This window comes from Bufo gargarizans, chromosome 6, assembly GCF_014858855.1.
Source record: "Bufo gargarizans isolate SCDJY-AF-19 chromosome 6, ASM1485885v1, whole genome shotgun sequence".
Lineage (NCBI taxonomy): Eukaryota > Metazoa > Chordata > Amphibia > Anura > Bufonidae > Bufo > Bufo gargarizans.
Window position 1 is genome coordinate 284,076,202 of NC_058085.1, and position 16,100 is coordinate 284,092,301.

A 16,100-nucleotide genomic window follows, 5' to 3' on the forward strand; every position below is an offset into this window, starting at 1 on the left:
GTATTACAGTGTGTAATACACTTACAGCCAATGCATTACAATAGAGATGTATTGTAATGCATTGTAAAGGGGATCAGACCCCCAAAAGTTAAAGTCCCAGAGTGGGAGAAAACATAAAGTGAAAAAAAGAAGTTAAAAAAAGCGCCCTTTTCCCAAAATAAAGTTAAAAAAAATTGTAAAAAATAGGGAAAAAAGAAAAGTAAACCTATTAGGCTACTTTCACACTAGCGCTTGATCGGATCCGTTCTGAACGGATCCGATCATATTAATGCAGACGGAGGCTCCGTTCAGTACGGATCCGTCTGCATTAATAACTTAGAAAAATTTCTAAGTGCGAAAGTAGCCTGAGCGGATCCGTTCAGACTTTCAATGTAAAGTCAATGGGGGACGGATCCGCTTGAAGATTAAGCCATATGGTGTCATCTTCAAGCGGATCCGTTCCCATTGACTTACATTGTAAGTCTGAACGGATCCGCTCGCCTCCGCACGGCCAGGCGGACAGCTGAACGCTGCCAGCAGCGTTCAGGTGTCCGCCTGGCCGTGCGGAGGCGAGCGGAGCGGAGGCTGAACGCCGCCAGACTGATGCAGTCTGAGCGGATCCGCATCCATTCAGACTGCATCAGGGCTGGACGGAAGCGTTCTGCTCTGCTCGTGAGCTCCTTCAAACGGAGCTCACGAGCGGACAGCAGAACGCTCGTGTGAAAGTAGCCTTAGGTATCGCCACATCCATAACAACCTGCTCTATAAAAATATCACTTTATATGCTCCCTTAGGTGAATGCTGTAAAAAATGTTTTTTCAAAACTATGCAAAAAAAAAGTTTTTTTCACCTTGCCTCACAAGTTTAATACCAAGTAATCAAAAAGTCTTATGTACCCCAAAATGGTACCAATCAAACTGCCATCTCATCCCACAAAAAATGACCCCCTACCTAAAACAATCGCTTAAAAAATAAAAAAATATGGCTCTCAAAAAATGGCAACACAAAAACAAGATTTTATTCTGTTCAAAAAGGCTTTCACTGTGTAAAACTAAACAAAAATAAAAATGATAGACATATTGGGTATCGCATTGTCCGTAACAACCTGCTCTATAAAAATAGCTCATGATATGCCCCCTCAGGTGAATACTGTAAAAAAATGTTTAAAGAAGCTATGGCAAAACAGCCATTTTTTTCACCTTGCCTCACAAAAAGTTTAATACCAAGCGATCAAAAAGTCTTATGTACCCCAAAATGGTGCCTATCAATCATCCTGCAAAAAATGAGCCCCCACATAAGACAATCACTTAAAAAATAGAAACCAATGGCACCTATAAACCAATCCATCAAAATCTGCGCTTCAAAAGCCATATGGCGCTCCTTCCGTTCTGAGTCCTGCCATGTACCACCACAGCAGTTTACCACCACATATGGGGTGTTGCCGTATTCAGGAGAAAATGGGTAACAAATTATGGGGTGCTTTTTCTCCTGTTACTCCTTGTGAAAATGAAAAATCTGGCGCTAAAGCGACATTTTATTGGAAGAAACAAAACAAAAGTGTTTCAGTACTCCCCTTAATATATTATTTAATGGGTGTAGTTTCCAAAATGGGGTCACTTTTTGAGGGTTTCCACTGTAGGGGTATGTCAGGGTCTCTTCAAATACAAAATGGTGCCTAAAAACCATTCTAGCGAAATCTGCCTCTAAAATCCATATGGCGCGCCTTTCCTTCTGACCACTGCCACGTGCCCATAGAGCAGTTTACTCTGATTCTGCAGTTTACATAAATACCCCATATGTGGTGGTAATGCATATTGAGGTTTATTTTGCTGTTAACCCTTGCTGTGTTGCAAGAAAAAATTGATTAACATAAAAAATCTACCAAAAAAGTGAAATTTTGAAATTTTACCTCCATTTTCCTTTAATTCTTGTGGAATACCTCAAGGGTTAACAAAGTTTGTAACATCACTTTTGAATAATTTGAGGGATGTAGTTTCTAAAATGGGGTCATTTATGGGTGGTTTCCATTACGTAAGCCCCTCAAAATCATTTTATAAGTGAATTGGTGCTTAAAGAAATGGTTTTGGAAATTTTGTTGAAAACTTCTAAGCCTTCTTGTTGAAAGATTCTAAGCCAAAATTATGGCAACATAAAGCAGACATATGGGGAATGTTGATTGACAACTGTAGAGGGAAGTCAGGTGGGCGTATATATAGATATATACAGTACAGACCAAAAGTTTGGACACACCTTCTCATTCAAAGAGTTTTCTTTATTTTCATGACTATGAAAATTGTAGATTCACACTGAAGGCATCAAAACTATGAATTAACACATGTGGAATTATATATATAACAAAAAAGTGTGAAACAACTGAAAATATGTCATATTCTAGGTTATTCAAAGTAGCCACCTTTTGCTTTGATTACTGCTTTGCACACTTGGCATTCTCTTGATGAGCTTCAAGAGGTAGTCACCTGAAATGGTCTTCCAACAGTCTTGAAGGAGTTCCCAGAGATGTTTAGCACTTGTTGGCCCTTTTGCCTTCACTCTGCGATCCAGCTCACCCCAAACCATCTCGATTTGGTTCAGGTCCGGTGACTGTGGAGGCCAGGTCATCTGACGCAGCACCCCATCACTCTCCTTCATGATCAAATAGCCCTTACACAGCCTGGAGGTGTGTTTTGGGTCATTGTCCTGTTGAAAAATCAATGATGGTCCAACTAAATGCAAACCGGATGGAATAGCGTGCCGCTGCAAAATGTTGTGGTAGCCATGCTGGTTCAGTATGCCTTCAATTTTGAATAAATCCCCAACAGTGTCACCAGCAAAGCACCCCCACACCATCACACCTCCTCCTCCATTGTTCACGGTGGGAACCAGGCATGTAGAGTCCATCCGTTCACCTTTTCTGCGTCGCACAAAGACACGGTGGTTGGAACCAAAGACCTCAAATTTGGACTCATCAGACCAAAGCACAGATTTCCACTGGTCTAATGTCCATTCCTTGTGTTCTTTAGCCCAAACAAGTCTCTTCTGCTTGTTGCCTGTCCTTAGCAGTGGTTTCCTAGCAGATATTCTACCATGAAGGCCTGATTCACACAGTCTCCTCTTAACATTTGTTCTAGAGATGTGTCTGCTGCTAGAACTCTGTGTGGCATTGACCTGGTCTCTAATCTGAGCTGCTGTTAACCTGCGATTTCTGAGGCTGGTGACTCGGATGAACTTATCCTCCGCAGCAGAGGTGACTCTTGGTCTTCCTTTCCTGGGGCGGTCGCATGTGAGCTAGTTTCTTTGTAGCGCTTGATGGGTTTTGTGACTGCACTTGGGGACACTTTCAAAGTTTTCCCAATTTTTCGGACTGACTGACCTTCATTTCTTAAAGTAATGATGGCCACTCGTTTTTCTTTACTTAGCTGCTTTTTTCTTGCCATAATACAAATTCTAACAGTCTATTCAGTAGGACTATCAGCTGTGTATCCACCTGACTTCTCCACAACGCAACTGATGGTCCCAACCCCATTTATAAGGCAAGAAATCCCACTTATTTAACCTGACAGGGCACACCTGTGAAGTGAAAACCATTTCAGGTGACTACCTCTTGAAGCTCATCAAGAGAATGCCAAGAGTGTGCAAAGCAGTAATCAAAGCAAAAGGTGGCTACTTTGAAGAACCTAGAATATGACATATTTTTTTGTTGTTTCACACTTTTTTGTTATGTATATAATTCCACATGTGTTAATTCATAGTTTTGATGCCTTCAGTGTGAATCTACAATTTTCATAGTCATGAAAATAAAGAAAACTCTTTGAATGAGAAGGGGTGTCCAAACTTTTGGTCAGTACTGTATATGTAGCTGCCCCTTTATTGATATGTGTGTATATATATATATATATATATATAAAAGCTCCTTTATATGGCCAATAGGCATATATATTCCCTGTACGACCATGTATAGATTGGCCAGTATGGGTAGATATATATATATAGAGAAATGTGTGTATGCCCCTTATATTGCACACATCTGTATATATATTGTAAGAAGGAACAAGGAGCCGTCTTTGACGGAAGATACGTGTCACCGAGGTTCCTGGCCTCGGTGAGGTAAGAACCGGGTTTTTTCCTGAATTGTCAGGTCTGTAGTGCAATCTGACACTTCAACTGTTAGAATGGCTGTAAAGCCAATCCGGGCCGGTTCTTATTGGGAGCAGCCAAAGACCAGGGTGGGTGGCTGTTCCCCACGGTTCCAGGCCGGGTTTTGGCTGGAATATAAAAAACCCAGCCAGCATGTTCAGGTGGTGGATTATCCTCCATGACAGAGGAGCTGAGGAGTCTGTGGTTTGAGACACTGAGGCATCTGTTTGTGTGAGCCATAGGCTGGGGAAACAGGCCACTAAAGACTGCTGCGGACTCTGGGTGAAAATCATCTGCTGACCAGGTGACGTCTTTTTGCACTGTGAACTTTGTGTGGTGTGAACAGGCACCAAAACTGAACACTTTCTTTTGGCTTGTTTTCTTGCTATGTGTGAATAAACACTGGACTTTGATTTGAACGTTGGTTTTTGCCTCTGTACTGCGTCCGCTTACCCTGCCTACCAAAGCGAATCCCCACATTTGGTGTCGGATGCGGGCAAACGCAGTGAGGCAGGCCTGAAGGCCGAAAAGTTTTTGTTTATCCGGGCACAAGTGTATGTCCTACATTAAGCCGGCAAGGTTACGACCCGTATCCCCTGACAAAATGGAGGCGGTCGTGAAGGCCCTCGTGGAGGCTAACTTGCAGCAGCGGGAGGCTAACAAGCAGCAACAAGAAACGAACCAGCTGCTATTGCAACATGTGATGGCATTGCAGGCGTCAGGAGCGTCCCAGAATGTCCACGATGCCCGGAAAGCTGTCCGCGCGGCGATTCCGAAGATGACCCCCTCGGATGACGTCGAGACCTATCTGGCGGTCTTCGAAAAAGTGGCCGTGAGGGAAAAGTTACCCCGAGACCAGTGGGCTGAGGTCGTTGCTCCGTTCCTGGCGTCCGGTCCCCAGCAAGTATTGTTTGATCTCCCCGATGATCAGGCGGCCGACTACCCGACAGTAAAAGGTGAGATCCTGGCGAGACTCGGGGTGAATGTATTGGTCCGGGCCCAGAGGGTGCATCAGTGGGAATTTAAACCGGCTGAACCCGCTAGACCACAATATTATGATCTGCTGCACCGTTTGCAAAAATGGCTGCAGCCGGACCTGTTGACTCCCACTGCTATGTTGGATCGGCTGTTGGCGGATGTGTTTTGGAGGGCTTTGCCGTACCCTCTCCAGCACTGGATCGGCCAGGTGTCTCCGAATAATGCCCTGGAGATGGTCGACCTGGTGGAGCGCTATGAGGCCACCAGAAATCTACAGGGGGGTCAAACCCCGGAAAACTCCACCCCAGACCCGGCGGCCGGTGCCAGCTAGACCCGCCCGGGATGTACCCCCTGCCGACCCAAACCCGGTGGTCTGCTGGCGTTGTCAGGAGCCTGGACACATAAGGGCGGACTGTCCCCATCGGGGGGAACCCATGGACACCAACTATGGCTTCCGCCACTCATTATATGCCAGGATGTTGTGTGCCACAGGAACTTCAGAGACTATGGACAATAGCCACCTGTGCCAGGTGGAAGTGGGGGGCACTGTGGCGGTGGCTCTGCTGGATTCAGGGAGCCTGGTGTCCCTGGTAAGAGCTGCCCTGGTGCGGCCGGCTGAGTATACTGGCCGAAGAGTCGGTGTTGTTTGCATACATGGGGACTTAAAGGAGTATCCCACCGCCCTGGTCTCTCTGTCAATGGTGGCCGGCAGGTGGATGCATGAGGTGGCCGTCGCCACAAAGCTACCATATGAATTGATCATTGGGAGAGACTTCCCTGGGTTCCCGGCACTCTGGCCGGATACGAAAGTTATCCGGGAGACAGATGTACCCCTAGCAGAGTGGCCTGACTCAGGGGGGAGGCCAGAACCTTGGGAACCTGAGTCAGAAGGACCAGCAGTAGGGGTGACCGCCACTTCGGTGGAAGAGGGGGAGACAACCCCGTTAAGTGTGATGGTGGGAGACGTAGAGGATTTGCCGCCGGGACCTGAGCTGGCAGACCTCAATGTCTCTAGGGTTAATTTCGGTACAGCACAACACCAGGATCCGACTCTATCTCAAGCCTGGGAAAATGTGGTAGTAGTTGAGGGTGAGCCGCAACAACCGGGGGCCGAATCTATGTTCCCCCGTTTTGTGGTTCAACAGGAGATGCTGTACCGGGTAAATAAACTACGGGGTGAAAATATTGAACAGCTGGTGGTGCCCCAGGCATATCGCAAGCTCGTGTTGAAATTAGCCCACCAACATGTTCTTGGGGGACACCTGGGCCAGCAGAAAACGCAGGACCGGATTTTACAGCGGTTTTACTGGCCCAGTGTGTTCAGAGAGGTAGAAGAGTTTTGCAAGTCTTGCCCAACCTGCCAGATAACCAGCCCCCAGCCACATTTCCGTAGTCCTCTGGTCCCTCTCCCGATTATTGAGGTTCCCTTTGAGCGGATCGCTATGGATCTTGTAGGCCCAGTACCGAAGTCAGCTAGAGGGCACCAGCACATCCTGGTCATCCTCGACTACGCCACGCGGTACCCGGAGGCGGTGCCACTGCGTCATACGTCAGCCAAACTCATAGCTAAGGAGTTAATGGAAATGTTTTCTAGAGTGGGTCTGCCTAAGGAGGTTCTAACTGACCAAGGGACCCCATTTATGTCCAAGGTCATGAGGGAACTCTGTAAGTTGCTCCAAATAAAACAGTTACGGACATCCGTGTATCATCCGCAAACGGATGGCCTGGTAGAGAGGTTTAACCAGACGTTAAAAAATATGCTGAAAAGAGCGGTGTCTAAGGATGGGAAGGACTGGGACCTTCTTCTGCCCTATCTCATGTTCGCAGTGCGAGAAGTGCCCCAGGCCTCTACTGGGTTCTCGCCCTTCGAACTACTATACGGCAGACACCCTCGTGGTTTATTAGACGTCGCCAAAGAGGCGTGGGAACAACAAACCACACCGCACAAAAGTGTAGTTGAGTATGTCACCCAGATGCAGGGACGGATGGAAACAGTGTTACCTCTGGTTAGGGAGCATATGGAGGCAGCGCAGCGAGCCCAGAGTAGGGTCTATAATCGGCAGGCTCGGGTCCGAAACTTTAACCCGGGTGATCGGGTGTTGGTTCTGGTACCAACGGTAGATAGTAAGTTCCTAGCTAGGTGGCAGGGGCCCTACGAGGTACTAGAAAAAATTGGACCAGTAGATTACAAAGTACACCAGCCAGGGAGGCGAAAGCCGGAGCAGGTGTACCATGTGAATCTGCTCAAGCCGTGGAAGGAAAGGGAAACCTATACGGAAGACAGCCCACGACCAGGGTTCCTAGGGGAAGCGGTTTTGGCCCCTCAGTCTGAAGCAGGGGAAGCGGCTGTCACAGTGAAAATTGCTGACAGCCTCTCCTCTAAACAGGCTCAGGAAGCCAGGGAGTTCATTAGTCGGAATACGGATGTGTTCTCAGACCTCCCTGGACGCACGTCCGTAATCCGGCATGACATTGTCACTGAGCCTCAGGCGAAAGTCCGGTTAAAACCGTACCGGGTACCCGAGGCTAGGCGACAAGCCATCACAGAGGAAGTGCAGCTAATGCTCCAGCTGGGTGTCATCGAGGAGTCAAAAAGTGAGTGGGCCAGTCCGATAGTATTAATACCCAAGCCAGACGGGACATTGCGGTTTTGTAATGACTTCCGCAAACTTAATGAGGTGTCCAAGTTTGACGCGTATCCCATGCCCCGAGTGGATGAGCTTATTGAAAAGTTGGGCCAAGCCCGGTATTTTTCTGTGTTGGACCTCACCAAAGGGTACTGGCAGGTACCCTTGACTGAGGCTGCCAAAGAAAAAACGGCTTTCGTCACGCCAGAGGGGCTGTATCAGTACAAGGTATTACCCTTTGGTCTACATGGCGCTCCCGCCACGTTTCAAAGGTTAATGGATATTGTACTCCGTCCACATCGTCGATACGCTTCAGCGTACCTGGACGATATCGTTGTCCATAGCACCGACTGGGAAAGTCACTTGCCTAAAGTCCAGGCTGTAGTGGACTCCCTTAGGAAGGCTGGCTTAACCGCTAACCCAAAAAAGTGCTCGATAGGGTTAGAAGAGACCAAGTACCTGGGGTATGTCATTGGGCGCGGAGTGATCAAACCTCAGGTGAACAAAATTGAGGCAATTAGGAATTGGCCCCGACCTGTCTCTACTCGGCAAGTAAAGTTGTTCCTGGGTATGGTGGGGTACTATATGAGGTTTGTCCCCAATTTTGCTACAGTCGCCGCACCATTGACAGGCCTTTTGAAGGGACGCAAGTCAGTGACGGTCCACTGGAATGAGCAGGCGGAAAAGGCTTTCTCCGCTTTGAAGTCGGCCCTGTGTGGGTCCCCGGTTTTGGTGACGCCCGACTTCAAAAGGGAGTTTATAGTGCAGACCGATGCCTCCGAGGTAGGTCTCGGTGCTGTACTGTCTCAAGATATTGACGGGGAGGAGCATCCCGTTGTCTTCCTCAGCCGGAAGCTCACCCCAGCCGAGACTAGGTACAGTATAGTGGAGAGAGAGTGCCTGGCCATCAAGTGGGCACTCGAGTCTCTCCGCTACTACCTTTTTGGGGAGAAGGTTCCGTCTGGTGACCGACCACTCCCCTTTGAAATGGATGAGCCAGGCCAAAGAGAGGAATGCTCGGGTCACCAGGTGGTTCTTATCTTTGCAAAATTTTAAGTTTTCCGTGGAACACAGGGCAGGCAGGTTACAGGGAAACGCGGATGCCCTATCCCGCGTACACTGTCTGGCAAGTGTTCACCCCCTCAGGGTTGAACAAAGGGGGGAGGTATGTAAGAAGGAACAAGGAGCCGTCTTTGACGGAAGATACGTGTCACCGAGGTTCCTGGCCTCGGTGAGGTAAGAACCGGGTTTTTTCCTGAAGTGTCAGGTCTGTAGTGCAATCTGACACTTCAACTGTTAGAATGGCTGTAAAGCCAATCCGGGCCGGTTCTTATTGGGAGCAGCCAAAGACCAGGGTGGGTGGCTGTTCCCCACGGTTCCAGGCCGGGTTTTGGCTGGAATATAAAAAACCCAGCCAGCATGTTCAGGTGGTGGATTATCCTCCATGACAGAGGAGCTGAGGAGTCTGTGGTTTGAGACACTGAGGCATCTGTTTGTGTGAGCCATAGGCTGGGGAAACAGGCCACTAAAGACTGCTGCGGACTCTGGGTGAAAATCATCTGCTGACCAGGTGACGTCTTTTTGCACTGTGAACTTTGTGTGGTGTGAACAGGCACCAAAACTGAACACTTTCTTTTGGCTTGTTTTCTTGCTATGTGTGAATAAACACTGGACTTTGATTTGAACCTTGGTTTTTGCCTCTGTACTGCGTCCGCTTACCCTGCCTACCAAAGCGAATCCCCACAATATGTATGTATATATGGGCTTTCCCACAGATATATATGTGTGGGCGTATTACTGCCAATTTATTCCCCCCAGGTTGTGGCCATGCATTGCCACAGGTATGTCTGGGTATATATATATATATATATACAGTCATGTGAAAAAATTAGGACACCCTTTGAAAGCATGTGGTTTTTTGTAACATTTTTAATAAAAGGTTATTTCATCTCCGTTTCAACAATACAGAGAGATTAAAGTAATCCAACTAAACAAAGAAAACTGAAGAAAAGTCTTTTCAAGATCTTCTGTAAATGTCATTCTACAAAAATGCCTATTCTAACTGAGGAAAAAGATAGGACACCCTCACATGTATTCCCTCTTAAATTGGCTCAGATCTCACACAGGTATATCACACCAGGTGCACATAATTAGTAGATCGTTACTCTGCATGTTGAATGAGGCTTGCCCTATTTAAACCTCAGACATTTAGTTTGGTGTGCTCCTGACTGTTGAAGTGAGAGTGAGCACCATGGTGAGAGCAAAAGAGCTGTCAGAGGACTTCAGAAAAAAGATTGTAGCAGCCTATGAGTCTGGGAAGGGATTTAAAAAGATCTCAAAAGATTTTGAAATCAGCCATTCCACTGTCCGGAAGATAGTCTACAAGTGGAGGGCTTTCAAAACAACTGCCAACATGCCCAGGACTGGTCGCCCCAGCAAGTTCACCCCAAGAGCAGACCGCAAGATGCTAAAAGAGGTCTCCAAAAACCCTAAAGTGTCATCTCGAGAACTACAGCAGGCTCTGGCTACTGTTGATGTAGAAGTACATGCCTCTACAATCAGAAAGAGACTGTACAAGTTTAACTTGCATGGAAGGTGTGCAAGGAGGAAACCTTTGCTTTCCAAGAGAAACATCGAGGCCAGACTACATTTGCCAGAGATAAAGTTGACAAAGACCAGGACTTCTGGAATAATGTTCTTTGGACAGATGAGTCCAAAATTGAATTATTTGGACACAACAGCAGAGGACATGTTTGGCGTAAACCAAACACAGCATTCCAAGAAAAGAACCTCATACCAACTGTGAAGCATGGAGGTGGAAGTGTCATGGTTTGGGGCTGCTTTGCTGCAGCAGGACCTGGTCAGCTCACCATCATAGAATCCACGATGAATTCTACTGTGTATCAGAAGGTGCTTGAAGAACATGTGAGACCATCAGTTAGAAAATTAAAGCTGAAGCGGAACTGGACCATGCAACATGACAATGACCCAAAACATACTAGTAAATCAACCAAAGATTGGCTGAAAAAGAAGAAATGGAGAGTCCTGGAATGGCCAAGTCAAAGTCCAGATTTGAATCCCATTGAGATGCTGTGGGGTGACTTGAAAAGGGCTGTACGTGCAAGAAACCCCTCAAACATCTCACAGCTGAAAAAGTTCTGCATTGAGGAGTGGGGTAAAATTTCCTCAGACCGATGTCGAAGACTGGTAGATGGCTACAAGAACCGTCTCACTGCAGTTATTTCAGCCAAAGGAGGTAACACTCGCTATTAGGGGCAAGGGTGTCCTATCTTTTTCCTCAGTTAGAATAGGCATTTTTGTAGAATGACATTTACAGAAGATCTTGAAAAGACTTTTCTTCAGTTTTCTTTGTTTAGTCGGATTACTTTAATCTCTCTGTATTGTTGAAACGGAGATGAAATAACCTTTTATTAAAAATGTTACAAAAAACCACATGCTTTCAAAGGGTGTCCTAATTTTTTCACATGACTGTATATATATATATATATATATATATATATAGATAGATGTATGTATGCCCCAGTTATTGCATACATCTGTATATATATTTATATAATATGCCCCAGGTTTATATTGTGTGTGTGTATATATATATATATATATATATATATGTATATGGTTGTGCCCCAAGCATCCATATAGATATATACTTATAATGCGGCCAGCATATTCCCCCCAGTCACGGGTGCCCCCCGCCTCTGGTATGTGCCTGCAGGAGGGAGAGGCCGACAACTGGACAATTATGTCCAGTTTCGGCCACTACAAAGGATCAATAAAGATCCTCTGCCCTTTGATAACATCTCCGGCAGCGATGGAGATGTTATGCATAACAGGGACAGGAACAAAGAGCTTCCCTGTCCCTGAATGCCACTTACCTCCGGCGCTGTAATCACAGCGCCAGGGGTATGCAATATCTCCACAGGCGGGAGGATTAAAGGATCCCCCCGCCTGGGAGCGCGGGCTGGTGCGCTGATCTCATATCACAGTGCCAGCCCACGTGGACCTGGCTGCAGGCGTGCGCGCGCATACCTGCAGCGCGGGAGCGGGCGCCGCGGGGTTTAAATATCCAGGCGGCACTGCGCTAGTTAGGTTAGTTAACCCCCGCTGCCCCAGAAGAAGAGAGCGCAGGCAGCCATGTGCCGGGCTGCGCTGCGCTAGAGGCAGAGAACCCCGATTCCCAGCAGAAGGTCTACCCCCGGCACCCCCTGCAAAAGGAGAGCGCAGCCGGCGCTCAGAAGAAAGAGAATCCCCGCTCCCCCCTCCAGGAGAAGAACCCCCCCCCATAGTCTGGAGACTGACTGCCGTAGTATAGTAGTAGTAAGTCGCACGTAGTTAAGTTCAGTGTAGTGTATAGGCAACAGAGGTAGTTAGGTAGACAATTAGCTAATTAGCTAGAGTTAGTTCCTTTTATAGTATAAATAGGCGGAGTCATCACTAGACGACTCACGCCTATTTATGAATATTAATTATGGAGATTAACCTAAATTTCAATAAGTAATATTTCCCTCACACCTATTTATGAAAATTAATTATTGAGAGTAACCTAAATTTCAATAAGTAATATTTCCCTTAACAATAAATATTTTATGGGGTATTACTATCTGCCTTGAGAATTTTTCAATATTTTGGGATTATTTGGGATTATTTTATAAATAAAGGTGAAATATATTGACTCAAATTTACAACTGTCATGAAGTACAATGTGTCACGAGAAAACAAACTCAGAATGGCTTGGATAAGTAAAAGTGGTCCAAAATTATTACCACATAAAGTGACACATGGGAATTAACCGCTTGCCGCCACGCTAACGCCGAAAGGCGTCATCGCGGCGGCTCTTCCAGGTCACACTAACGCCAATAGGCGTCATCTCGCGAGACGCGAGATTTCCTGTGAACGCGCGCACACAGGCGCGCGCGCACACAGGAACGGAAGGTAAGCGAGTGGATCTCCAGCATGCCAGCGGCGATCGTTCACTGGCAGGCTGGAGATCCGAATTTTTTAACCCCTAACAGGTATATTAGACGCTGTTTTCATAACAGCGTCTAATATACCTCCTACCTGGTCCTCTGGTGGTCCCTTTTGTTAGGATCGACCACCAGAGGACTCAGGTAGGTCAGTACAGTCGCACCAAACACTACACTACACTACACCCCCCCCCCCGTCACTTATTAACCCCTTATAAACCCCTGATCACCCATGATCACCCCATATAAACTCCCTGATCACCCCCCTGTCATTGATCACCGCCCTGTCATTGATCACCCCCCTGTCAGGCTCCGTTCAGACGTCCGTATGATTTTTACGGATCCACAGATACATGGATCGGATCCGCAAAAAGCATACGGACGTCTGAATGGAGCCTTACAGGGGGGTGATCAATGACAGGCGGGTGATCACCCATATACACTCCCTGATCACCCCGTCATTGATCACCCCCCTGTCATTGATCACTCCCCTGTAAGGCTCCATTCAGACGTCCGCATGATTTTTACGGATCCATGGATACATGGATCGGATCCGCAAAACACATGCGGACGTCTGAATGGAGCCTTACAGGGGGTGATCAATGACAGGCGGGTGATCACCCATATACACTCCCTGATCACCCCCCTGTCATTGATAACCCCCCTGTAAGGCTCCATTCAGACGTCCGCATGCGTTTTGTGGATCCGATCCATGTATCCATGGATCCGTAAAAAATCATGCGGATGTCTGAATGGAGCCTTACAGGGGGGGTGATCAGTGACAGGGGGGTGATTACCCTGATCACCCCCTGTCATTTATAACCCCCCTGTAAGGCTCCATTCAGACGTCAGCATGCGTTTTGTGGATCCGATCCATGTATCCATGGATCCGTAAAAAATCATGCGGATGTCTGAATGGAGCCTTACAGGGGGGGTGATCAGTGACAGGGGGGTGATTACCCTGATCACCCGCCTGTCATTGATCACCCCCCTGTAAGGCTCCATTCAGACGTCCGCATGCGTTTTGTGGATCCGATCCATGTATCCATGGATCCGTAAAAAATCATGCGGATGTCTGAATGGAGCCTTACAGGGGGGGTGATCAGTGACAGGGGGGTGATCACCCTGATTACCCTGATCACCCCCTGTCATTGATAACCCCCCTGTAAGGCTCCATTCAGATGTCCGCATGCGTTTTGTGGATCCGATCCATGTATCCATGGATCCGTAAAAAATCATGCAGATGTCTGAATGGAGCCTTACAGGGGGGGTGATCAGTGACAGGGGGGTGATCACCCTGATTACCCTGATCACCCCCTGTCATTGATAACCCCCCTGTAAGGCTCCATTCAGACGTCCGCATGCATTTTGTGGATCCGGTCCATGTATCCATGGATCCGTAAAAAATCATGCGGATGTCTGAATGGAGCCTTACAGGGGGGGTGATCAGTGACAGGGGGGTGATCACCCTGATTACCCTGATCACCCCCTGTCATTGATAACCCCCCTGTAAGGCTCCATTCAGACGTCCGCATGCGTTTTGTGGATCCGATACATGTATCCATGGATCCGTAAAAAATCATGCGGATGTCTGAATGGAGCCTTACAGGGGGGGTGATCAGTGACAGGGGGGTGATCACCCTGATTACCCTGATCACCCCCTGTCATTGATAACCCCCCTGTAAGGCTCCATTCAGACGTCCGCATGCGTTTTGTGGATCCGATACATGTATCCATGGATCCGTAAAAAATCATGCGGATGTCTGAATGGAACCTTACAGGGGGGGTGATCACCCTGATTACCCTGATCACCCCCTGTCATTGATAACCCCCCTGTAAGGCTCCATTCAGACGTCCGCATGCGTTTTGTGGATCCGATACATGTATCCATGGATCCGTAAAAAATCATGCGGATGTCTGAATGGAGCCTTACAGGGGGGGTGATCAGTGACAGGGGGGTGATCACCCTGATTACCCTGATCACCCCCTGTCATTGATAACCCCCCTGTAAGGCTCCATTCAGACGTCCGCATGCGTTCTGTGGATCCGATACATGTATCCATGGATCCGTAGAAAAACATGCGGATGTCTGAATGGAGCCTTACAGGGGGGTGATCAATGACAGGGGGGTGATCAGGGAGTCTATATGGGTGATCACCCCCCTGTCATTGATCACCCCCCCCTGGTAAGGCTCCATTCAGACATTTTTTTTGGCACAAGTTAGCGGAAATTTTTTGTTTGTTTTTATTTTTTCTTACTAAGTCTCATATTCCACTAACTTGTGTCAAAAAATAAAATCTCACATGGACTCACCATACCCCTCACGGAATCCAAATGCGTAAACATTTTTAGACATTTATATTCCAGACTTCTTCTCACGCTTTAGGGCCCCTAAAAAGCCAGGGCAGTATAAATACCCCACATGGACCCCATTTCGGAAAGAAGACACCCCAAGGTATTCCGTGAGGGGCATATTGAGTCCATGAAAGATTGAAATTTTTGTCCTAAGTTAGCGGAAAGTGAGACTTTGTGAGAAAAAAACAAAAAAAAAATCAATATCCGCTAACTTATGCAAAAAAAAAAAAAAAATTCTAGGAACTCGCCATGCCCCTCATTGAATACCTTGGGGTGTCTTCTTTCCAAAGTGGGGTCACATGTGGGGTATTTATACTGCCCTGGCTTTTTAGGGGCCCGAAAGTGTGAGAAGAAGTCTGGGATCCAAATGTCTAAAAATGCCCTCCTAAAAGGAATTTGGGCCCCTTTGCGCATCTAGGCTGCAAAAAAGTGTCACACATCTGGTATCGCCGTACTCAGGAGAAGTTGGGGAATGTGTTTTGGGGTGTCATTTTACATATACCCATGCTGGGTGAGAGAAATATCTTGGTCAAATGCCAACTTTGTATAAAAAAATGGGAAAAGTTGTCTTTTGCCAAGATATTTCTCTCACCCAGCATGGGTATATGTAAAATGACACCCCAAAACACATTCCCCAACTTCTCCTGAGTACGGCGATACCAGATGTGTGACACTTTTTTGCAGCCAAGGTGGGCAAAGGGGCACATATTCCAAAGTGCACCTTTCGGATTTCACCGGCCATTTTTTACACATTTTGATTGCAAGGTACTTCTTACACATTTGGGCCCCTAAATTGCCAGGGCAGTATAACTACGCCACAAGTGACCCCATTTTGGAAAGAAGACACCCCAAGGTATTCCGTGAGGGGCACGGCGAGTTCCTAGAATTTTCTATTTTTTGTCACAAGTTAGCGGAAAATGATGATTTTTCTTTTTTTTTCTTTTTTCCTTACAAAGTCTCATATTCCACTAACTTGCGACAAAAAATAAAAAATTCTAGGAACTCGCCATGCCCCTCACGGAATACCTTGGGGTGTCTTCTT